The sequence below is a fragment of the Symphalangus syndactylus genome, chromosome 20, assembly GCF_028878055.3.
Source record: "Symphalangus syndactylus isolate Jambi chromosome 20, NHGRI_mSymSyn1-v2.1_pri, whole genome shotgun sequence".
NCBI classification, from domain to species: Eukaryota; Metazoa; Chordata; class Mammalia; order Primates; family Hylobatidae; genus Symphalangus; species Symphalangus syndactylus.
The window spans coordinates 37,661,603-37,686,950 of record NC_072442.2 but is presented as its reverse complement, the minus strand read 5'-3'; the positions used below and the strand labels follow the sequence as shown (position 1 = coordinate 37,686,950).

At 35.9% G+C, this 25,348-nt stretch overlaps 1 protein-coding gene and 1 long non-coding RNA gene across 16 annotated transcripts in view; one reads left to right on the top strand and one right to left on the bottom strand.

Moving 5' to 3' along the window:
* The window catches only part of SKAP1 (src kinase associated phosphoprotein 1), a 300,217-nt gene that overhangs the window by 150,240 nt on the left and 124,629 nt on the right, over positions 1-25,348 (bottom strand). The window lies entirely within an intron of this gene.
* On the top strand, positions 10,535-24,055 carry LOC129470043 (uncharacterized). Its single transcript, XR_008653152.1, has 3 exons — positions 10,535-10,703; positions 11,732-11,791; positions 23,558-24,055. It is a non-coding gene; the product is annotated as an uncharacterized lncRNA (long non-coding RNA).

The following is a 25,348-nucleotide window of genomic DNA, read 5'->3' as shown; positions in this document are numbered from 1 at the left end:
ACAGTCCCTTCTCCTAGTAAGAGCTGCCAACTTGTTGACTGGCCAATTCAACTCCATTTATGGCAAACATTTGTAGTTGTTCTGATTTTAATAGGGGTATCCTTTATAATAATGTTTTTAAAAAGTAGGTCACGAATAGAACCAATAAAGATAAGAAATAATTTGTGGAGGCCAATTTCTTTTAAGACATTCTATATCAAATAGAAACTTTATGGTGGGTTTGAAACACTGAAACAGACGACTCATGAGTAGTTATTAGAACATGGAGGAAAAACTGTTTGCCATTTTAGCATAGATAATTTACAAAATGTCATTCTTTTCAGTGTACTCAGAGGCACATGGGCCTATAGTGGGTTCTGCCAATTTCAAAGGTGATGATCTATGAAGGAGACTTGGATATGAGTACACAGGTGACTTCTATGTTCAGACATACTCTGTCATCATGTTCAAAAACAGCTTCCAAAAAGCACAATTGGCACGTTGTGGGAAAAAATACACTTATATTCAATATATCTCTTTTTTATAAGTAACGCAGGGATCTATACATCTTTGACAATTTTGCTCTCACCTTAACTAGAGAACATATCTATGTCAACTAGCATATATTTTAGCAGTTGTAGAAGGTTGGAAATCTTAAAGGAAACCAGACTTTAGCCAAGTCTGGGAGGACCTGCCTTTCAGGGGCTGCCAGAGAATTGGTTGAGACATACATGGTAAGACTGAAAGCATTTGGATTTTCTTCACAATTCAACACAATTCTCCCATAGTAGTCATTAAACTTTGATCAGGTTACCAGATTGGTAGTTTTCAGCACACTGAAATTCTTAGTTGCTGAGATTTATGAAAGTTGTATTGAAAGACATTGAGGTATGGATTTGCCTACAGGGCAATTATTAATATATGGAGATTTCTCTTATAGTAGGCCTGAGTCCTCTTCTGACACACAGAGAGGGCCATGTTTTATGGTTTTGGTGCATTTACTCTCTAAGTCTCCAAATCCTCACAGCCATCTCTAAATGTTCTTTTATGGTATTTGCTTTATGGCCAAGATGTTATTAAGGATGAGGAAAGAGGCATTTAGCAACATATCTGAATAAGGGAATAAGATGGGAGTGGTGATTCTAGTAAAGGAGCAGAAAACTTACTTATACCTCCTCTCCTTTATATGATACCACCTCCTCTTTCTGGTCATACTGAGTCTAGAGAGAAAAAGGGAGCCCTGGCCGGGCACGGTGGCTCATATCTGTAGTCCCAGCACTTTGGGAGGCCAAGGCGGGTGGATCACGAGGTCAGGAGTTGGAGACCAGCCTGACCAACATGGTGAAAACCTGTCTCTACTAAAAATACAAAAATTAGCCAGGCATGGTGGCGTGTGCCTGTAATCCCAACTACTCAGGGGGCTGAGGCAGGAAAATCGCTTGAGCCCGGGAGGCGGAGGTTGCAGTGAGCCGAGATCATGCCACTGCACTCCAGCTTGGGTGACAGAGCAAGACTCCAACTCAAAAAAAAAACAAAAAATGGGGAGCCCCTATGTCAATATTTCCTATGAGCCCTTTTGATCCTCTGACCCTAAACAAATGCTGCATTTTTATCATTCATCTTTTTCTCCACCAGAAATCATAACAGCCATTATGTGCAATTCTGTGGTGAGAAAAGGAGACAGGAATTCTGAATATTGCTCCTTAATCTGTTCCTTGTTTTCTCAGACATTTACTTTTGGAGTCAGATGTATATGAACAGTCCTGATTTGCCACAGCTGAGCAGTATGGCTTTAGGAAAGTTACTTAACCTCTCTGATTCTCAAGTGTCCACATCGATGAAATGGGAATGGGAATATCTAGTTTACAGAATTACTGTGAGAATTAAAATGAGATATTATATGGAAAACAGCCAGTACAGTGCTTAGCACATAAAGGGCTCTCAATAAATGATTGCAACAGTAATTTCTGATAGCAGTGACTCAGCTTGGGGAAAAGTCTTAAACAGGTTGGGGAGGCTACCTCAAATGCTTGGTGAAAGGAGAAAACATCGAAACAAACAAGAAGACAAATGAGGTGTCATTCGTTTTACCTTACAGAGAAGATCTGCTGTACAAGACTAAATTTTAGGTGTTTCCGAATGTGGGATTATTGTTAGACCATAGCAGGAAGGCTGTTTCAATCATATAGGGATGCATATAAGAAATGTGAAGCCTGGAATATATAACAAGATTTATTTTTATAACCTTCAGTGAGAGGTATTGTGCAAGTATAAATTACATATTTTCACTTTTGTAATTATACCTAAACCACATACTCCCAGAAGATTTCATTATGTAATTCCTCAAACTTAACTTCAGGTTTCCTTTATAAAGCAATGTTCTATAAAAAACTTATGTAAATCATTACTAATCACGTTTACTGCATAAAGAAAAAATGCCCCCCTAAATATTCATATTTATATTGCCACATTAGCCACTCTGAAATTGTAATTGGGCAAAACTAATGTATTCATGTCAGGTACAATATTTATAAACATGATTCAAATTACCTACATCCAGAGACTTCATAAAATCTTTTCAAATAATTTTCCTCTAAAAATTCAGAAATATATTAATAGCCATTGAATTTGTTGTGCACAAAGGTCATTTGTCTCCAATTCTGGTTCAGAATGGAGATTATGCAAACCATTTTTAGCCTCAAATTCTCCCCACGTCCTGCTAAACTTCTGCAAGAAATTTCTTTGCAATATTGCCATTGCAATCGCTATATGTAACACTTCAAATAGTATATGTAGGATCTCTAAGTATTTGAACTAGAAAAGCAAAAACAAAGTTTATGAATTCAGCCAGAGGCAAACAACCAACTAGGAATTACTGAGTGGATCTAAGTTATATAAGCATTCAACAGGCAAATTAACATCTACAACATCCCATAACAAACACACATACACTCGACTTCTTCCTCAAGAGCAAGAGTTCTTTTGTCTTTGAAATCAGTTTAATAGTTGCTTCCCCACTTTCTTATAACTTCTCTTCATATTGCTCATCTTGATCATCTAGATAATTTTTTCTGGGCACGGTGGTTCATGCCTGTAATCCAGCACTTTGAGAGGCCAAGGAGGGTGGATCACGAGGTCAGGAGGTCGAGACCAGCCTGGCCAACATAGTGAAACCCTGTCTCTACTAATAACACAAAAATTGGCAGGGATTGGTGGCGCACGCCTGTAATCCCAGCTACTCGGGAGGCTGGGAGGGGAGAATTGCTTGAACCTGGGAGATGGAGGTTGCAGTGAGCCAAGATCGTGTCATTGCACTCCAGCTCTGGGCGACAGAGCAAGACTCCGTCTCAAAAATAAATAAATAAAATAAAAATCATCTAGATAATTTTAATTTCTTTATCAAAGTTATTTGGCAAATTGTGCCAGTGCCACAACTAGAACACAGGAGTGACTCTTACCACCTGGTTCGACATTTTCATTACCTATAGTCAGCAACATCCCTCAAACCTACAAAATTCACAATAATAATAAAAAATGGAAAACATATCTAATAAGCAACCTAGGCTTTAAGAGAATGGCAGGGTAATTACATTTTTTTTTAGTAGAACCAAAGGTAAGACTATTATATATCGTTCCAAGATTCTAACTAAAAGAGTGTACACAAAATATTAAACTCGAAGGTGTGAAAGGAAGTGATATATGATTCCTAATAACATGGAATAATGGTATAATTCAAAGCAGGGACATAGTTCCTACTAGACACAGAAATTTTTGGTAAGAAAGAAAAAAAAGGAGGCATTTCTGAAAAACAAAAATGCCAATATAAAGCATATTTTTATAAAAACTTCTCAGTACTAATTTTTATTTGCTTTCTGACTATTAAGTACTAAAACAGGGTTAAATTGATTAGTTTGCTTGTTATTTATCAGTTAGTTAAATGCTGCTCAGACTCTCGAGTTCATTAGCTTATCAGTCAAATACCCATCAGCTGTACATAAGGTCTCATATACCAGCTTGCTTATCAACACATATATACAAACGCAAGCCTATTTAAAATGTATATTTAGAATTGTTCACAATAAATACTTGACACAGTTAACCAAAATGTTTTAGCACCCTCTTACGTCTTACATAGCATCATAATAAAAACATGTAACAGAATTCAAAGCAGATGGAACTCAAAGCTAAGCCACAAACTTGTGTTTTTTAAAAAAGAGAAAAATTGGTAAAAACATGGACTGACTCAAGAGGAACTTGGTATATCTTTAATTTAATTACTGCATATTTAGTAACAGTGTTATTTAATTTGACAAATATTGAATTCTCTAATAGATTATTTGCTAGTCTGATTTCTATGAATTCGTGGGAGAGTTTAAGACAAGTGGTAACATTTAATGAAGGCGTGTTCTGATTAATTATCTCTCAGTGATCTGTCTGACATACAGTGAGTTATGAAAGTCATCAATAATTTCCCCTTATTTTTAAATAGCAATAATTCTCTCTCTATAAAAAGTTATATCTTAAGGGTTTTTTTAAGCTATAATTCATCAAAAACAATGAAGCACTGGCTAAGAATCTATCAAAATAGTGGCTGACTACTAGATTGAAAATAAATTTAGGCTGGGCGCGGTGGCTCACACCTGTAATCCCAGCAATTTGGGAGGCCAAGGCGGGTGGATCATCTGGGGTCAGGAGTTCAAGGCCATCCTGGCCAATATGGTGAAACCCCCGTCTCTACTAAAAACACAAAAATTAGCCGGGTGTGATGGCGTGCACCTGTAGTCCCAGCTACTCAGGAGGCTGAGGCAGGAGGCTTGCTTGAACCCGGGAGATGGAGGTTGCAGTGAGCCGAGATTGCACCACTGCACTCCAGCCTGGGCGACAAAGTGAGACCGTCTCAAAAAAAAGCAAAGCAAAGAAAAGAAATTTAAACATTTTAGTACTGGAGGCAGACTGCTAGGAATCTTAGCCAACTTGTTATCATAACTGTGTCTACCTAAAGGCAAGCAAGATAAATGCTGGGAAATAGCACAAAACAATGATTTTGAGAAAATACAAGAATGATATATACATATAAAATAAAAGTATATAAACTTGTGCAGTGTATAGCAAAATAGCTACTTGTAATATAACATGAATAGTGTGGCTTCAGGCAATTGAACAGGGAAGTGAAGCTGAACGCTGCTATGCCAACCAAATGGCAAATGTGACACCTGATAATGTAAAACAGAGGCATCCCCAGGGCACCATGTAAAATTATTATAAAGCGGTGAAATAACAATATAAAGTTAATTTTATTAAAATTAACAATACTTCCCATCAGCACGAGACAATCTATATTCAAAATTAAAACAGTAGGAATGTTTATCTATTCAAGGATTCTGATAGGCTAAATATTGTTGACTGCTAAAAGAAATAAAGTTTTCAAGTCTCTTTTTCCTATATATTCATAAATACTCATGCTTATGAGTAATATCATATTCAAAGGCCTGAAATTAAAAACATGTTTCCTTATGAAATTTGGTATATCTGGCATGTCATTAAAAAATTTCCTGCCTACTTTTTAAAAAAAAAATTTGATATCTTAGAAATAAAAGAAGGGATAAACTGATCAAATTTTGCATTGTACTGTTTAAGTACAATAAATAGAAATAGGTAAAATCAGTAATTTCACAGCATTATTTAAATATTAATGTTTGCTGATTTCTACTACTTTCTGATATTTGCAAAACTGATCTGCATTCACTTGCCAGCTGTGAGGTATTGCGTTAAGCAGAAATATAAATTTTTAGGCTCTGTTAGCTTTCAAAAAATAGTATTGAGAGTTTTTTCTTGATTACAAAAAGAATGCAAGTTCATTACAGAAAAAAATGAAAATACGGAAAAGTACAAGGAAAAAAGAAATATGAGCCCTATTATGTTGTAATCTGTAGTCATTATTAACACTTTAGAACACATCCTTTCAGTATTTTTATCTATGCACCAATAAGTATATATATATTCAAAATTAATATTTAATCAAAAGTAAACCCGAATGAAGACTACGTCATATTACAAAACAAATTTTATTTTTTCATCTAAACTAAAGGAGTATTTCTGAAAATGTACCATGTTTCACCTAAAGAGTGGCTGCAGTTATATAATAAACTACATCTGCTGAAGAACTGAACATTAGTTTAAAATCCAGGAGTTAAGCAGTCAATAGTACCCTGGAGTGGGTGATGGAAATATTCTCAGAATTAGTATGAATTTCATTATTAGGGGACAGATGGATTTATAAGATCTCAAAATTTTGAGGCACATTCTCTATTTTAGATACTTGAAATACCTGTTTCATATGTTTGGATATCAAAATCCACTAAATCTACTATGATAATAATTCCTCTATGAGGCCAGTTTCATGTCCTTGATGATTAGAAACTAAAAAACATGGGTTATAAGGTAGAGAAAGGGGCAATTCAAGAATTATTTGTAACTAAAGATGGTATGTTTTTTAATACTATTATCAGAGGAAAGAAACCAAACCATTAAAAAATTATGTAACATTATTAAATTTAATTCAAGCCAATAATCTAAGCTTACACTGAACACTCATTCCAACTATTTAACCCTGGCTGCTGAGCTGAGGCTATAACAGCAGGTGGGTTATCAGACAATGCACTAGAATTTCACAAGATCAATTAAGTCCAAAGATAAACAAGAACTTCCCCAGCCTCTTTTATTCTTCCCGGATAATCTGTTTTATGTTCTTGAGGAAGGAAAGGCAAATCTTAAGCTTTACACTGTAACTTAGCACACTCTGTCTCTCTTCCCTATTTTATTTCTCACATAGTTTACATTACATCATGTCATTTCATTTATTGCCCCCCTGAGGAATGCAAACTATGTGAGGGCAGGGTTTTCCACTGACATATCTCTAGTGCCTAGAACAGTGCCTGGCACATAGTAGGTGCCCAGTAAATATCTGTTGAATAAATGAATGAGATTTATTTAACTGGATAATTAGGGTTAGCAGAAGTCAATTTTAAATATTCAAAGAAAAGAAAAATATTTTACAAAAAATTAAAGACACTTCTGGCCTGGTGTGGTGACTCACACCTGTAATCTCAACACTTTGGAAGGCAAAGGCAGGAAGATCGCTTGAGGCCAGGAGTTTGAGACCGGCTTGGGCAACATGGTGAGACTGTTTCAAAAGACAAAAAAATTAGCTGGGTGTGGTGGCATGCGCCTGTAATCCCAGCTACTCAGGAGGCTGAGGCAGGAGGGGTTTGAGGCTGCAATGAGTTATGATGGCACCATTGCACTCCAGCCTGGGTGACAGAGTAGACCCTGTCTTAAACAAAAACAAAAACAAAATCATAAACTTTTGCTCAGAACTTGCATTTCTCTAACTTTGCAAGCACAAATTTTTATACCTGTTGGCCACCTTCATGGGGTTACTTTGAAAATAGTAATGACTAAAGCCCACTTCACTGAAAATATGAGAGTTAATTTTTAAAATTTCTGAATTTTGAGGCCACTGGTGCTGGAAAAAAAAATTACTCTCTCTGTTCTCTTTCTTGTAAAAAATTCAGTGCTAACCCACACAAATCCAGACAGCTGCCTCGTCTATTCTGCTTCATCTATTCTCTTGCTGAGGACATTCTATGTTCTTAGATTGCTAGTGAACAATAGCACCATTCTGAAAAATTTGCTTACTGGCAATCAAATCATTCTGCAAACAGTAACGCAGATTCCAATGATAAGATGAGTGAGCAGGATGCAAGAACATCTTAAAGATCACCTGCCGCACTTGTGTTTGAGGTGCTCAATGGCTGTTTACACCAAGTGCCATCTGGCTCTATAGATATAATAACAATTATTCCATCGAGGTGTGTAGCTCCCTAAATCATATTAATATACAATGATTCCACTAGTCTTATAAGAGTTGATGTCTTTGTGTGCTCTCATTTAACCTGGGTAATGCGCTAAAACAAGTCTGCCTCATCATTAAGAATTGATTTTTTATTTATGTGAATGTCACTGGCAATCCCATGATATCCCTTTGTAATTCAGTTGAATGGGACTGCATACTAGCGTTAATCTATTTTTATGGCATATCTTTAAAAATTTGCAACATCTTGATACATTTGGATATTTATATAGAGATTTGTGTTCCCACAGAAAGCTGTTGTTAGCTTTGGAGATCCAATTCATACAGCAATAGGGCAAGTATCTAATACACTTCATTAGCTATCTTATATCAGATAAGGGTTTATTTCTTTAAATTATTTAACCTTGGTATAACCTACTAAAATCACATAAATTACAAATACACTAATGAAAATCATTAGTTTAGCCTATTCAAAAAAAAAAAAAAGAAGAAGAAAGAAAGAAAAGAAGAAAACTTCCAACAGGGATAAAATTAAAACAATTTAAAATCAGCCCTCTGGAAGCATTTCATGAAAATAACTTGGTGAATTTGCCATGATCACTCATTTCTTAATGTTGTCATTGGTCAATCATTTAGTCATTGATGTTAACAACTATTCTGATGTGCTAACATTTGTAAAAAAAAAAACAAAAAACACATTGCTTTTTTTCTGGCTGATTCAAAATCTGATTTTAAAAGTCATAGTTACAATTATTTATAAATATGCCTTCATGACTTTTGCTAATTTAAAATGAGATAAACACAATAAGCAACAATAAAAAGAAAAAATACATATTTTAAGATACCAGGAAAAAATACTACATCACAAAATTATACTTTAAATCTAGTCTTCCCAACAGTATTTACAAGATCATTAAATAATTACCTTATGGGGAAGTTCTGTCAGAACACCTCTCATATTTAGATGAGTATTATAGACTTTGAACCTGTTCATAGAGTAATAGCAAGCTTCTTCAGAAAGTCACTGAATTTTGGGTGTGGGGAGATGTGGTAAGTTATACTGCAGGTCTTGACCATTTCATGCTGCTGCTTTAAAGGCAGAATTACTCTTATGCTGTTGAATTTATCATACACAATTACTGATACTGCAACTCATAAGGAAATTAAGCAAAGTTTCAGAACATGCAAATAAATGAGGTAACACTTTTTCAAATCTAAAGGATTTTGAAGAGGAGTGTCACTGCAAACTATAAACTACTGTAAGATTCTTGGTCTAGAACAATCTCTTGTGGATTATTTAGACAATTTTCAAAAAAGCACACTGGGGCGAGTTCATTTTTCTAACTTGAAAATATATGCATAAAACTTAATTAAAGGCTCAGACTTAAGAAAGACCCATTCATAAAAAATCTATATTTGAGTTAGATTGTGAAATCTATGTAGTTTTCAATATAATGTATTAATATCTGTAATCTTTAAGCTGTAATTTTTACAAATATGTTTTCCAAGAGCTGCATAAATTAACTTCTTTATGTATTGTATATGTTATAAATAACTAGAAGGAATTACGTGCTTTTGTATTCAATAAATAAATACATTTAAAGCTCAGATACTTTCACTAAAATAGATCCACAAAGAAGCTTGGAATGTTCTTCTGTGGTCTTCAGAACTATGTGTGGTGAGCAATTATCAGGAATAATACATGTGTCTGTTTTTGAATTCAGTAAGCCTTCTAAACATTATTTAAAAACTACTCCACAGAGATGATAAAAGGTGTATTAATGACCTAAATGCCTATAAATTGAGATTTAAGATCAGAGATATTCCCTTAGTTTACTGAAGATATTCCTTGGATATCCCTTAGATATTTCCCTAGTTGTCCCACATGGGCTTGCTTGGTCACACATCATATCCTGGTACATACGAGGTTCTGAGTTAGTATTGCGGAATTGGTGTACGAGGCTTACAAGTCAGTTTTTAAAACGTAATAATGATAGCATCTATGATACTAGTCTAGTGATTCTATGGTTTTCTTTTTGTTAAAATCATCCCTTATTTTAGGAATAAGCTAAGTAAAGAGGGAACATGGAGTCAGACTGAAATCTACTTCAGGGCTCACCTCTGTCGGATGAACAGTGAACGCTCTGACAATGACATTCACAGCAGCATTGCTGCTGGGTATTGCTATAATTTGCTCTCTATGATTGTTCCTTTAAACAGAAAGCTCTGCACTCAGCATGCAAAGAAGTTAGAAGTGCGGGAAGGAGGGGGAACCACACATATAAGAGGAGAGAGAGGAAAAAACTGCAGATCAGTCATTTATAATTAACAAAAATCCGATTGGTGCTTTAAATAGAGATCAATGTGTTCCAGGCTGCCTGGATTGTGGGGCTGTATTCACCTTCTGGTAACTCTCCAAGCAAGCTGTCACACCTACAGAATCACCATTTGTTTTCTTAACAAAGCTTCAGGGGGCGCCAGGCTCTCATTGAAATTTCATTAATCTAATGGAGTAAAGTCCTATAGAAAAAAATCAAATTCTCGTTGGACGAGATGCTACCTGGGAAAGATAACCTCTGTTTGAACTCTCAGACTCGGATCTCTCTGCTATTAGTCTGAGGAAACAGACAGCAACAACGCTGATTACAGCCACCGGCCTCAACAATTTTTTTTTCTAACTAGCAATTTCGAGTGCAAGTGCCACAGTGTCAGCTAAAGAAACACAACTGCGGGTTTTCTGCAGAGCAAAATGGTTCTGAAATGTCACTGAATAGCTCACAAAGGACGCCAATCTACGACAACAGAGACATAAGCATATAGGAGAAAGGGCCCGCACATCCTCCTTTCAAAGGTATGTTGTTTACATGCATGTAATTTGTGAAACCCACAGCTATTCAATTCAGGGTTTTCACAGAAGTCTAAACCAAAATCTGTGTAGAAAGCAATTATTAAGATTCTTCCAAAAGTCACAGAAATTTGGGCGTGGGGAAATTATGACATGTGATACACATAAATAGATGCCCTACACAGTACATGACCTACATAGTATAGTCTTCAAGTTCCCAAGACATCAATTATGGCTGTTACATGGTGATGATACTTCAGCATCACCTCCATGTGATTTGACTCACAAGTTTTCAAAAGTGGCCTAAATCTGGACATGTCAATATATAGTAGCAACAGTTACTTTAAGAGGAAAATATGGAATGTTGATTCATTAAAATTCTTTCCAGGAATGTCCCTATGGCTCATCTGACACATGGCAAGGGTATATGATGGTACATGTATGTGACAAAAAGAGCCAGCATGACAAAGGCTGCATCTATGCCAAAGTAAAATAGCTTTTGGTACTGCTTATTTTTTTCCCAACTTAAATGGCTATTTGTAAAAATTTAAATGACTAACAGACCAGTAGTTTTAGGCACAAAAGTCTAAAGCAGAGAATGAAACAACCTGTAGAAAGCCCTCTGCTAGACTCTTGTATGATCACTATGTTTTGCACGAAGCAACTGGGCAAAGGAAGTTGACTTCAATCGGGCAAGATCACAGTCAAGTTCAGCACTGCTTTCTGATTCCATAGACGTCTAAACCTGGAACTGACAGTGCAAACTTTATTTGTGTTAAGGAAGAAGACTTATTGTACTTTAAACTAAAAAGAGAAACTAGTAATTTGAACATAAACTACAACTTGTATTTCCTTTCTTTTTTAAGCAAGGACCTCAAAATTGTAGCATATGATAAGGAGAAAAAAGTCATACTTTGAAAAAAGAAAAGGGTCATGACATCCTAGGCAAGCAATTGAAAGGATTCAAAAAATTCTGAGTCCATCTTTAAAGATACTTTTTTTCTTTTACAATAAGCTTGCCGTTTTTCACCTAGGTCACATAAAGCTTGCTGCAGATCAGGAAATGTCTTCAGTTTCCAAAGCCTCTCATAGCAGTGAATCACTTCCTCTTTTTTTTTTTTTTCCCATTTTCTCTGTTTATGGGTAAACATTGCTCTATTTGGATATATTTAATATTTTTGTGTCTGGCCCAAATTTATCCATAAGGATCTAGCTTCTTTCCATACATAATTCCTTTAATTTCCTGTCTGAGATCCACCTGTAGAATTATACTTCCTGGTCTCCATCTACATCCTGTTTAAAGATATCACCGACAGTAATATACCAATTTTTTAAAATTCTAAGCATTAGGAAAATGAGTACATAATTTATGTGTCTATGTGTATATACTATTATGTAAACATATACGCAAAACATATCATATGCATATACACACGATATATGCAAATCTGTACATAGAAAAACTTAGTTTACTCAAGATTATTAAAATTGATCCTGGGAACAAAACAATACACCTTTTCTAGGCATTTATCCCTACTATAGAGGCAGAGAAAGAAAGATTGTGAGAGGGAGACACACACATTCAGATGAGCCTTCAGGGAATTGTATGAACTTTTGAACCAGAGATGGAGAGCCAGAGCCCAGCCTGTTCCCACTTTAATAAACATTTTTTTCTTCAATTAATTAAGGTTTGGAAAGAAAAAAAAAACCACAGAAGAGAAGTAATTTAGCATGCAACGCATACTTTACAGATGGATCCTACCTTCGGATGCTTATTAAATCTATGCATGATTGCGCTGGAGAAAATTAATTGCATTGTTTCTCACTATTGGAAAATAGGTTGCAAACAGCTCAAAAATAAAAAGGAAAATGAAGCAAGGTGGTTGTTGTTGTTTTAAAAAAACAGCTATAGTATAAAACAAATACTTTCAAAGTCCTAAAACAAGTAATATCCACGACTGGCATAAGAACATAGATTTCTTTAACATTGCTTTGATGTTTCAAAATACCATATATGCTGCCAGAATACATATATCTACTTTAAGTTTACAAATATTCTGGTCTAGCTAAAATTTCCTACTCAGTAGCATTTGAACTATTCAATTAAGTGGTGAGTTTTTGTTCAAATCCTGCTGTGAGGAAAGATTTACGTGAGCAGCTGGGAGTAGACACTGGCACACATTCACTGCATCATGGTTGGCTGGTATTCTCTCCATTCCAGTCTTGGGAAAAAGTGATAACTTCCTCACTTTTTCAGAGAAAAATAGAAAATATTATTATAAAATATTCAGAATACAGGTAATCATTTGCATTTTATCATCTTTAATTAGGAAAAAAAAAGCACAACAGCTTCAGAAACTGAAGCCATTTTTCCTTTTCTGAAGGCCTGCTGGTGGAAGTTGAACTGTAACCTCTCTTAGACTGTCCTGAAAATGACCTTTATCAAACTTGAAAGGAGCATTCTCTGTCTAAGGAGTTAGACATTAATTTTCCTAACTCACATATTTCTAGATTTAAAAAAAATCCTTGTGTTACTTCCTTATAGACACTCCTTTTGGTAGGCCTTACCCTGTTGTTGACTGACTAAAAACATTTCACTTAAGAACTTCTAAACTTACTTGATTCCATGGCTTAAATAGATGGTGGTTTTATTTTACTCTTTTGCCTCCTCTAAGCCTATAAATCAGTCTCTCTAATCCTTGGTTAACACGTATAATTATTTTAAACTATTTATCATGACACAAATTTTGCTAAAAGTAACAAACTAAGTACATATAAATAAATGAATTAGTCCTGTGTACAACAGGTTTTGTAGATACGGGTAAATATATACATTTACTAACATTGAGATTTATTTATATAGTGCCTTTCACCAGCAGATCTTGAAGAACAATATAAATGACCTTATAACCTTATAAATAGTTACAGATATTATCATCCTTAGTTAGGAATGGGGCAAAACAAGATCATATGGTGAGATAGGTAGTTCAAAACTTCTAAAACAAGTGTTCACTTTTATTCCCTTGCTTTACCTTTTAAATCAGACCTACCACCCTTTTAGGGTATTAACCAATTAAAAGTAGAGTCTCATCAATGATTAAACATATATATGGTTCAGTTCAGGCACTATTCAAAAGAAAAAAAGCCACGCTGCCATGAGAAACTAAAGTCAAAACCAAGCCTATGCCTTGAGCTGCTAGAGTTTTTGTAAATGTGACATAAAAATGTGTAGTTCTTATTTTATTGGTTATTAAAAAGAACAAAAGGGCCTATAAGGGAATGGACCTATATAACTTTACCATTACAAAGGACCATTGAAGGTATAAAACAGGGCTAGCTTCAGAAATTTTGGCAGTCGCAGTCTTACTTAAGCCAAACCACTCTGATAGGTATGAAATGCCTGAATAATATAAGTGGGAAAAGGTCCAAGAAGGGAGATTTCTTAGTTTAAGTCACCTGAACCTATTTCCTGTTTTCAGAAAGATCTCTTCTGTTTGCTGCACTCCAACCTTGAGCAGCCACTCCCACAGGGCTGACTGCAGCCTATACCTGCACATTTGACCTGCCTCTTGATTCCAGACTCTTTCCAGATGTTCCAGCGTTTACCTTTTAAAAGTTTCCCTTGCAGTTGACACCATCTTCCCCACCTTAAATATTTATTGGAAATGACAGTTCTGTATGTTATCCTTAGCTATTGGTCATCTAAAGTTTCCAGACTTCTATAAAGAACCTGTCACATTAGAGTATTTTATTATCTTTCTGCATAAGTCAGAGTGAGCGTCAACAAACAACTAGTCAGAAGCTGCGGGCAAAGCAGTTTTGGTAGCATGGATAATTCAGGCTCTCCTTAGACTGATTCTGATTGACTATGTGGAAGGGGTTACCCTGGATTCCTAATTCTAGAAAAGTAGATGATTGAATTCACTTTCAGGAATCCGAGAGTTTAAAGTTTCAGATTTTGAGATACTGACTATAAAATAAGAATAGTTAAAAGACAAAAATTAAAAACTCTTAACTGTTTTAGACTTTATTTTATATTTCTTACGCATCTTACACTGAGTAGTACACTATTCCCTTGGAGCAAAAAGCTCCCTGATGACTACGTAATTCGCTTCAAGACACTATATTTTGATTTAGCAAATCCCTGTATTCATTTATTTCATGAGATCCTGTTTTCATGGAAGAGTTAAACTCCTTCTGTAAGGTAAAGAGCTTAATCACTATGGGATGAGATATTTTTTCTATTTTCCAGTGCAATTACTCTTTGTCTTAAATCTAATTGAATTCACTTTCCATGTTAGTGGGGGAAGGGAAGTGGGTAGGAGGGATGCAGCATATGTTAGAAGACAAATAGTGTAAACTGTAGACCTTTTAATACAGTGGATTTTTGTAAAGATAAAAAATTGTGATCTGATAAAAATGTTTAATATTCAGTGGTATGGCAGGCGTGGGGGAGATTTTGGCCATCAGAAACTGGATTTTGTGTATGGAGAATATCAGGGACATTGCATAAGGAACATTCATATTTATAATTTATAAAACACCTTGGGATTCTCTAGATGAAAAGCACCATATAAATATGAGCATTTTCATTTCATGTGGGTGATCACAGATTGTTGGCATTTCAGCATAAACCATATTTCAGTAGTGAAAGGGATATAAACTCTTACGTAGATTTGGTTTTGCTGCCATTTTCTCTTCCCTGAGTTGTAACATACACAATGGAGCATGCCCTTATTGGCTGCCTCCTTTCCCTTTTCTAAAGTTCCTGTCTATTTTGTTTGCCTTTGTGGTGTCAATGTACTGTCCAGCATTTGGCTTTATACTCATAAGCTAGACTACTGAAGGAAGTAAACATTTATCTTGGATCTATCTGGTATAGTGTTTTCCATCCTTCAGTATTTCTGGTGTCTAAGGGAGGAAAACCTCCAGATATCATTGAAGGGGGAAGAGGGGGACGCTATCACTCTGTGGCACATTAAGACACAGTATAGAACAGTAGACTGCTATTATCTCAAGGTTCTTTGAAAGTTCTTTAGGATATGACAGAATATATATGTGTGTATGTGTGTGTGTGTGTGTGTGATTTGAAAATCTGGATCATAAAATCACATTTTAGGGGATCAATTTGACAAACATTTATTGAATGTCTAATATGTGCTGACAGCCCACAATGCTTTGGAGATGCCAGTGTATATAATACAATGCAGGCAGGAGAATCGCTTGAACCCGGGAGACGGAGGTTGCAGTGAGCCGAGACAATGCAGGTAAATGGTGGTAGGTAACAGCTATGATAACTGATCAAGTAAAATCCAAGACAGGAAGGGGTTGAGTCCAACTTGGGGCAATTAGGAAGCCACCTAGAGAAGAGGCAGTTTGAGCATGGCCTTGAAGGATGAGTGGGTGGATGGGAGGATGGGAAAGGCACTCCAGGTGGAAGGCACAGGGCTGGGTTTGGGGAATGATGATGAATAATCCTGTGAGGCTGGGGTTTGGGGCATGAGTTTCACATGTAGGAGGTAAGATGAAAGGTAGGCTCAGTATTTCAGGTCATGGTTTCAAATCCTCTTCAAAATAAGTGTAGGTCATGAAGCTGCAGTGTTATGAGAAAACAGTTTTTAACTATGAGCGTTCCTAGCTTATTATTTCCCTTGTGTGCTCAAGAGTTTCTGGCTTCACTAGTTCAGGTCCTTCCCAGGCTCACCATCATCCATGGAGGGCTCTGCCATTCTCAGTCAAGTGTTTTGGCCTTGTGATGCAGTATGGGGAGAATGTGGAGAATAAGATACTTAGGTTGACAGTAGAAGACAGGGAGCAAAGAAGCAGTCTCCACCCCATATCTTCAAGGATTAAGAGAGACAGGGCAGAATGGCATGGGACTGTGAGAGAGTTCTGGGACAGGAGAGTGAGAGGCTCCAGGGAGTTGTGGGGATTTTGAAAAAGGAGAAGAAAGTTGCCTTGTAAAATGGGCTACACGTATTTTTGAGGACAGAAATTCCTACTTTTGTTGCGCTTCTGTGAATGTGATACTTCTTCAGGACTGGGTCCTGGTGTCAAAGGGATAGACAGCTCAGTGTGAGATTGTATGTGATTTTCCATGGTCTGGAGGCTATATTATATTTATTAACCACGTATTATACCAAGAGAGAGTTATGAGGGATGAGCCTAAAAATGAAATGGATCAGAATCTTTTAGCATTTTGCTCCTCCATGAAGTCTCCATTTAATGATTAATGTTTGCTGAATAGATTGAGATGGTTCTCACTGTATATATTAATTACTGCTTAACAATAATGTGTTTTCTCTTAATCCTATCACATCTCTTTAACGGCTGCCTTAAACTTCCACTCTCCAGTCTCCCTAAGCCCTAGGCCAGTCCCTGCTCCATGGCTTTTTACTCTTAGTAAATGGCTTTGCCTTCTCCTCCCTTCAAGTAAAAATATCTCTGTATCTTCATTCTCTTCTATCCTTTAACTCCTTTCTCTAAGGAACAAGTCTCCTGCCTGTTAGCCAGGACTGATTCTTGTATAGTATTGACTGACCCATTTCTACCTTTCCAGGACCTGATTCTATCAATTATCTTCTCTTTTAGACTGGTTCTTTCTCATATGCTGAAAAATCAGCTCAGATCTCCCCTCTCCTAAAACTAAAACAAAATAAACAAAAAAGCTCCTCTCTCCTCCTACCATTTATCCCTTTCATTCTTTTCACCAAACAACTTTTTTTAGGTAACATATACCCACAGCCTCTAGTTTCTGAGTACTCACTCACTCTAAGATCACTAATAACTAGGCTTGTTTTTTGTAGACTACTGAAACTGCTCCTTGGAAAATGAGCAAAGATCATCTTGTTTTGTTTCCTCTCTATTCCCACCGACCCTTCCCATCAGCCCAATATCCAATAAATTATAAATTTGCAGGGAGATTCCCAATTACCTATCTTTATATTCCTTTAGCACCTAGCATTATGCGTTGCATATGGTAGAGACTCCGTGAGTATTTGAATTGAATCTAGATTTCTTTCTTTCTTTTTTTTTTTGAGATGGAGTCTCGCTCTGTCACCCAGGCTGGAGTGCAGTGGCGCGATCTCGGCTCACTGCAACCTCCGTCTCCTGGGTTCAAGCAATTCTTCTACCTTAGCCTCCTGAGTAGCTGGCATTACAGGCACCCACCACCACGCCCAGCTAATTTTTGTATTTTTAGTAGAGATGGGGTTTCACCAGATTGGCCAGGCTGGTCTTGAACTCCTGACCTCAGGTGATCCACCCACCTTGGCCTCCCAAAGTGCTGGGATTACAGGCGTGCGCCACTGCACCTGGTCTGAATCTACATTTCTTAGACCTTCCTTATGGTCCCCTGGCTCCTGATTTTCTTCCACCATGTTAGGAACTTTGCAGTAGTCTCAATGCCACAACTGGCATCAGGGCACATAGCTTTCTTTAATGAGCTTACAGAAATAGGAAACATCTCATCCTCAGTTGTACACAACAAAATTTTTTAAAAATTATCATTTATCAAAAAGTATAATGAAGACTATGTTATTTTGATTTTCTGTTGAGATTATAGGAAACCAACAATAAATAATCCAACATAAAATAGCGTATCATAATGATCAATGGTAGTGATCAACAACTTAAAAATGAATTCAAAACATGCTAATTAGCCAAACTTATCAAGTGAGTCTCCCACTGACCCAAACATAAACCACTTTTTATATTATTTGATAGCCTATATTTCTTGAGCATTTTCCCAGAAAGTGCTTCAGGTGGCTGATATGATATATACTAAACCATATCCAGGAATTGAGCCAATCACTACTATAATAATATATTGATAGAACATCTTTAATAAATACGATTTTTTTTTCTGCAGAGGGTAGAAGAACACATATTCTTACTTCAAATCCGAACACTTAAAGATAATCAATGAGATGTAGGGACTTTTGTACTACTATGTTGCTCTTGGGTGTCTTATATTGCTATGGAATTTCACTAACAGGAAGTGAAGTTTCCTTCTCCCCTCTATTTCATGGAAAACTTTTAAGAGTGGTGAGGAGCAGCTGAAGTGCCACTCAACTTCTTTCACATGTGTATATGCTGAAGTTACTCCGCCAATTCTCTACCCTATCTTGCTGTCCACCACATTGCAAGCAACATGAAATGCCCAAGGAAGTCAATACTGGCTTATTATAGTTGTTTACTTGTAGCATTCCTTTAGAATGGGCCTAACCACCAAAAATACAAAGAATCCATGAGTTTCTGTGGTGCATTCTAATGCCCAGTTAAAATCCATCCTCTTTGTCACTATTCGGTTCAACAGTTTAGGTCAACAAACACTCTGGGAGCACTTACCTGGTGACAGGCGTTGTGCTAGGGCTGCAAAAAGCCAGAGTTCAGTGAGGGATAGAGATTTGTAAACACAGAATTTCCATACAAGACTAGTAGTGATTTGAAGAAGTCAAATCACAGGGAATAATAATTTTAAAAGAGTGAGCTGTGTTTTGGGCAATTATATACTTTAAACTTTATCTTAAAATGTAGAATTGCTCAAATTTAAAAGTTGAAATTTAAGTTTTAAAGATCAATGAAATGCTGCAAAAATAATATATAAACAAGTACAAAGCGAAAAAACAAGACAAAAACATTGACTAGCTTAGTCACTGAATAGATTGTTCTCAAAATAAAGGTCTTTAAAGGCAGCAAACTTGGCCAAAGAAATATTGGAGAGTCTTACTTCACAAGCAACTTTAAATTTGCTTTCTGGTTATGCTAAGACGTTAGCAGGTGATGAGCATTCCAAGGCCACTGTCCTGTGATACTGTGGTAGGGAAGGGAGTTTCCTGGTCACAGTATGGTTTTCTCTTTTGAAGGCTCTCTATCCCTAGATATTCTAGTTCAAATCATTTCTCATCTCAACCACTTCAAATAAACTATGAATAGTCTTTTACCTTAGTGCCTATGCAATTCATCAAATACTACTCAGTAATCTTGGAAATATAAATAGATGAGCATTTTACTCTTAAGAAGCACTTTATTCACCTGGTCTCACTACAGCTCTATGACCAAAGTTGTTGAGTGAGTATGCTAAGACCATATTGAACACACATAAAGGAGGCAGACTTTAAAGGGACTGCTTTCCTTCAGGCTCCTCAATTTTTGTGGCTATAGAACCATCTTATGTCAGAAAACTATATATGTGCAAAATATTAGTTTTCTGACAAAATATCTGTAGAATACACAGGCTTGGGGAAAAACTTTCAAAAATTTGACTCCAATGGGCATTTCCAAGATGAAATACAGTCCTCTGAATTTATCATACCTAGGACACATAGAAGGTTGCTAGATAATAAGGGGATATTTTCTTGCTACCTATGAAATAAATTGTTAATGTTTGGGAAGCCCTAAGGCATACAGCTCACTAGACTATTCAGGAGTATGAATGCTAAGGTTATAACTGGGGATTATACACAGAAACATCATAATATGTATGAGATTTTATATTTTGTTTTTATCACATCACCTCAATAGACACTAAGGAAACAAGTAAACTTGGGAATGGCTGTGAATTTTAAAGCTAAAAGAAAAAATGAAAGAGTTTTAAATTCACAATCAGCTACATTACTTGATTTTAAAAGAAGAGATGATTTGCAACGTCTAATGTAATACCAAAGTATTATACAACTAAAGTAACTATAAATTAAGCATATGGACCTCTATAAAAAACACTTATTTTATGTACTAATGACACTTACAGACATTTTTGTATATGCATTTTTGGAAAATCCAACTTTTAAATACAGATAAGGAAAGGAAGTCTCTAACCTGTCTAATTCCTGGTTCTATCATACAAAAGGATAAAGACATTTTGGAGTAGATTCCTTTGAAAGTTACAATAATAGCTGGAAGAACAGAAAGCAATGTAGATAAGCAAAGAATAAAAGTGTGGGAGAATGATGGGAAATTCTTATCTTCAGCTGCAGGAGGTGATGTAGAAGTTATAGAAGGTAGTGTAGAATTGTGTAGATGACAGAGACAAGCTCATCTCCACTTCTAAAAATTAGAGCTAATGGGCTTCTGCTGCATCACAAGAGACTCAGACTAAACATGAGGAACACAACCTGATAGGAACAGCCATTAACATAAAGTGGCTTTTTAAAGGATATAATGAAACATCTTTCTCAAAATATGAACTAAACAGAAGTAATTATTCATCTTTCTGAGATACTTTAGATGTAGTATTTCTTTTCCAAAGACAAGTTATGGAAAGTCTTGTTTTCCAAGGCAGGTTTCAATTCTTAGTTACATAGTATTGAATTCAATGTAGTAACCCTGCCATTGGAGCTAGGAAGTCATTGAATTAAAAAATTTCTTTAACAAAAAGAGTTCCCTTTACTCTGCATTCTCACCAATATCTGTTATCTTTTGTCTTTTTAATAAAATCCATTCTGACTGAGAAAATTTTTTTCTTTAATAGTAGTAATGAACTAGAGACCATCAGGTTCAACTCCTTATTCTGTATATTGAGAGGCAATATAGTATAGTGCAGGGGTTGTCAAACTATGACTTGGGCAAAATCTCACCTACACCATTTTTTGTAGGTCTTAGAAGCTTAAAATGATTTTTATATTTCTAAATGGTTGGAGGAAAATCACATCTTGACATGTGAAAATTATATGGAATTCAAGTGTCAGTGTCAAGTTTTTTTTTTGTTGTTGTTGTTATTTATTTGTTTACTTTTAAAGAGACAGGGTCTCACTTCGTTGACCAGGCTGCTGGAGTGCAGTGGTGCAATCATGGCACACTGCAGCCTCAACCCCCTGTACTCAAGTGATCCTCCCACCTTGGCCTCCCAAAGTGCTGGAATGACAGGTGTGAGCCACTGCACATGGCCTATAATAAAAGTTTTAATGGAACACAGCCACAATCATCCATCTACATATTGTCTAAGGCCACTTGCACACTATGATATATTTGCGCATTTGCTGCTCTTGAGACTGTATGGACCACAAAGCCTAAAATACTATCTGGCCCTTTATAGAAAATGCTTACTGACCTCTGGTCTAGTGGCTGAAGGACATAAAGTCTAAAGCTAGATTAGCTGGGAGTGATCCTGGAAAAGATGGAGTGCCTCAGTTTCCTGTTCCCTGAGTTCCAGTTCTGTAAACTGGGAACAATAATGGTACTTATCTGATAGGGTTGTTGTGAGAATTAAATGAAAGTGTTTAGAACACTAGTGCCTGCTATAAAGTAAGGATTCAGTAAATGTGAGATATTTTTATTATTACACATGAAGAACCTCTGGTCTACAGAGATAAAGTAACTTCACAAGTTCATAGAATTTGCTAGGGGCAGACTGGGAGAATTTCCTGATTCTTGCTTACATTATATTGCCTTTTTTATTTTCAATATGGCCTGACCAAAAAAAAATACTCTTGTGGCTTTTTTGTTGCTGTTTTTAAACTACCTCATGGGCTCTCTAAATGAAAACTTTAGTTTCACCAGACTCTTCTCCTATCAATCCTGTTACCTGTAGTTGCCCAAAGACAAGTTGTGGAACATTTGAGATTTTCAGGTTATACATAAAGCTTCTAGAAGTTAAAATTTTCTTCATTCTTTCTAAAAAAGGATAATAGTGGCCTCTACAACTCAAATCTGACAAATGTGTTAAAAATTTTTGTTGCTGCAAAACCTTCAGAAACAAATAACTGAAGTATGTATAGAGACCCCAGGATCTGAAAAGATGGCAGATTAGTCCATGAGCATTCAAAGATGCTTGTTATTCCCAGTATATCATATCCCATTTTCTCTGGTCATTTTTTTTCTTTATTAACTCTTGTACATTACCAACACAACCCCAGATTTTGCTTATTCTATGAAACCTCCCACACCTAGAATGTCTACTTAGTGGTCCTGGACAACCACCTTTTTCAAGGCTTTGTTCATAAGAGGTCTTACTTCATTAAATCCACTCCCAGTTGGTCACTCCATTACGCCACATTTCCTTGTCAGGTGGTACACAATTTTAAACAATTATGCATTTGTCACTGCTGTCTAATTGTTCTCTAGTTTTTCTCTTTCTAAATAATATAACCTATCTTGCAACAAAACTGTAATTCCTTATAACCAGTTACACACCTTTTTTAAAAAAATCACCCATAGTACTTAGTTGAAGTTATTTACCATAGTAGGTATTCAACAAATGCTTCTTGCATTAGTAAATGAAGAACCACAAATACATCCTATGAACAGAATTTCAATTTTAGAATGAATCAATAACACCTTTAGACTACCATCAAGATTGTGAAAGTGATAATTTTTGGTACATGAATTTAAAGGTCATCTAAATTAAACCAAAAGTGTAAAAGTACCTTCATTAAAATGGAAACTACAACCTATAATAGAGAAATTAGATCCCTAATGCTTATTACTCCTTTCGGATACATCATTCCATGACACTGGAAAATATTAGATCTGATAGGGATTTTGTAGGTAGTGGTAAAACCTTGTGTAAGTATTTTTTTAATCCACCCACAGAGGATTATGTTGAATTCCCAGACAAGTATAATTTTCATCTGTATGTCTAACATACCTATAGCAACATTACTTAATATATGAGTATGTGAAGTATATTTTATTATAATAGTAGACAAGCAAACTGAATGTGTCCCAGGAAGGGGTCTTTTCCATTAACTTTTATAAAGGCTTTCATTTCAAAGTTTCATTAACATCTGACAAGCAAGCTGGAAAAGCTTTGCTTAGAGCTTAGGTTAGGGGCAAAATGCATTTTGGTAAAACTATTCCGAGATTACACTGACTGACTGTGCGAGAATATACTAATTTGTTTTGTTTTGTTTTGTTTGGAGTGTGGAGAAAAGAGAGAGAAAGGAGAGAAGAGTCATGGACCCTACTTTATGGTTGCCATGGATGCAAGGTCAGCCTTCCACACTTGGATCTACCAGCAGAGTTCAGACAGGTCAACGTGTGACCGGCTCAGGCCCTGGGGTTAAAAGTTCAAGCAGCGATGGAAAAACCAATATGTCCACACAGAGTATGCTGTACAATTTATTTCAATTTACATCAAGCCATGCATATAAAATTTAGATAAATTCCATTCAGATCTGATGTTGCCTGACACACAATGTATGCAAACAGATGTCTGTGGGGCTTTTTCTGTGCTTTAGAAAACAACATTAAATTTAAAAATATGTCTCTGGGATTTCTTTATTGAATTACAAAATGAACATAATTTTAACTTAAATGTTTTCATTCTTTCTTCCAATTTTTTTGTGTGGGGGTCTTAATAATTTCTCAGTTCTCAATCTACTCTATGTCATATTAAAGAGGATAATGTATATTTACAACTACAGCTTCAGTGTTATTGTAGTTATAGATTCTATTTATATCCCTTACCACTTTCCACAAATATTTAGTGATTGATATTTCTGATTTATCTCTGGTTTCTAGCCTCATCTCCATTCCTTTCTACTTTGAACATAGCAAGTCCTGGAGGCTGCTGGGTCGTCTTCCAGCCACAAGGTGGCTCCCCCAACGCCTTCTCTCAAGCCAATCCATGTACACCTTTGCTGAGTTCTCCAGGCCGACTACAATTCAGAGCTAATTATGATCTATAAATGCCATTATTTTCATTGTGAAGTAAATGGCTCACGACCAAGACCCTGGTACACTAAGATACAATGCAAAATTGGTCTTTAAAAATAGAAGAAAGAAAAATACCTTTGTATTTGCCTAATTTCTCTTCACCCATCGTTCCAAAAGTACAGCTGAGCTATCCTTAGAGCAAAATAAGAAAAATAATAAAAGGCTCCAGAGGAACCTAATTTTGTTGCCAATGAACATAATCATAGACTAGGCAAGGTCAAATTTTAAGAAAAGTGTACAACTTATTCTCACTTAAACTAGACCTACTTTTGGATTTGATATTTTACCTACGAGAGAGTTTTGATGAGAAGACTTTGCAAAACTTTCTTAGAAGTCCCACATCATGCCGTCATTGAAGAACAGTGATCTCCAATACTGCAAGGCTTTAAAAGGAGTGGAAATATTACATATTTCCTTTTTGTTGCTTAGCAAACATGTTGCGTATTTCATAAATGTGATTTTTATAGAAGACATCATAATTTTCTACAGCTGAAATAGGCATAGAAAGACAAATCATTCATCCAATTACATGGAAGCTCTTTCTAAAAGTCTGAGTCCTAATTTCTCACAGTTTTTCATTTTCTGTTCTAGGGAGAAGCTATTTAACCTTTGGGCAAGTTTCGTTTTCCTTATCTGTAAAATGGAGATAAAAATAGGAACTATGCCTCATGGGATTTTTGCCAGGATTAAATGAGTTAATATACATAAAGCACTTACAAGAGTCCTTGGTACATAATAAAAGCCATATAAATGTTTGTTATTATTATTATTATTATTGTTTATTTGAGCTCAGTTCCTCCTTGTTGACAAGTACTTCATGACACAATCACTTGAGAAAAATAAACTTTCATAGATTTCATAAAGACATGAAAAGTATCATTTTTTTCGATATCTGAGAGCTCTGATTGGGGTAACTGATGGTGTATGGGTTTTTTCTTTCTCAAGAACTTTAAAAAAATAAGCATTTTCATCCCAATTCATGGTATTACTTTCAA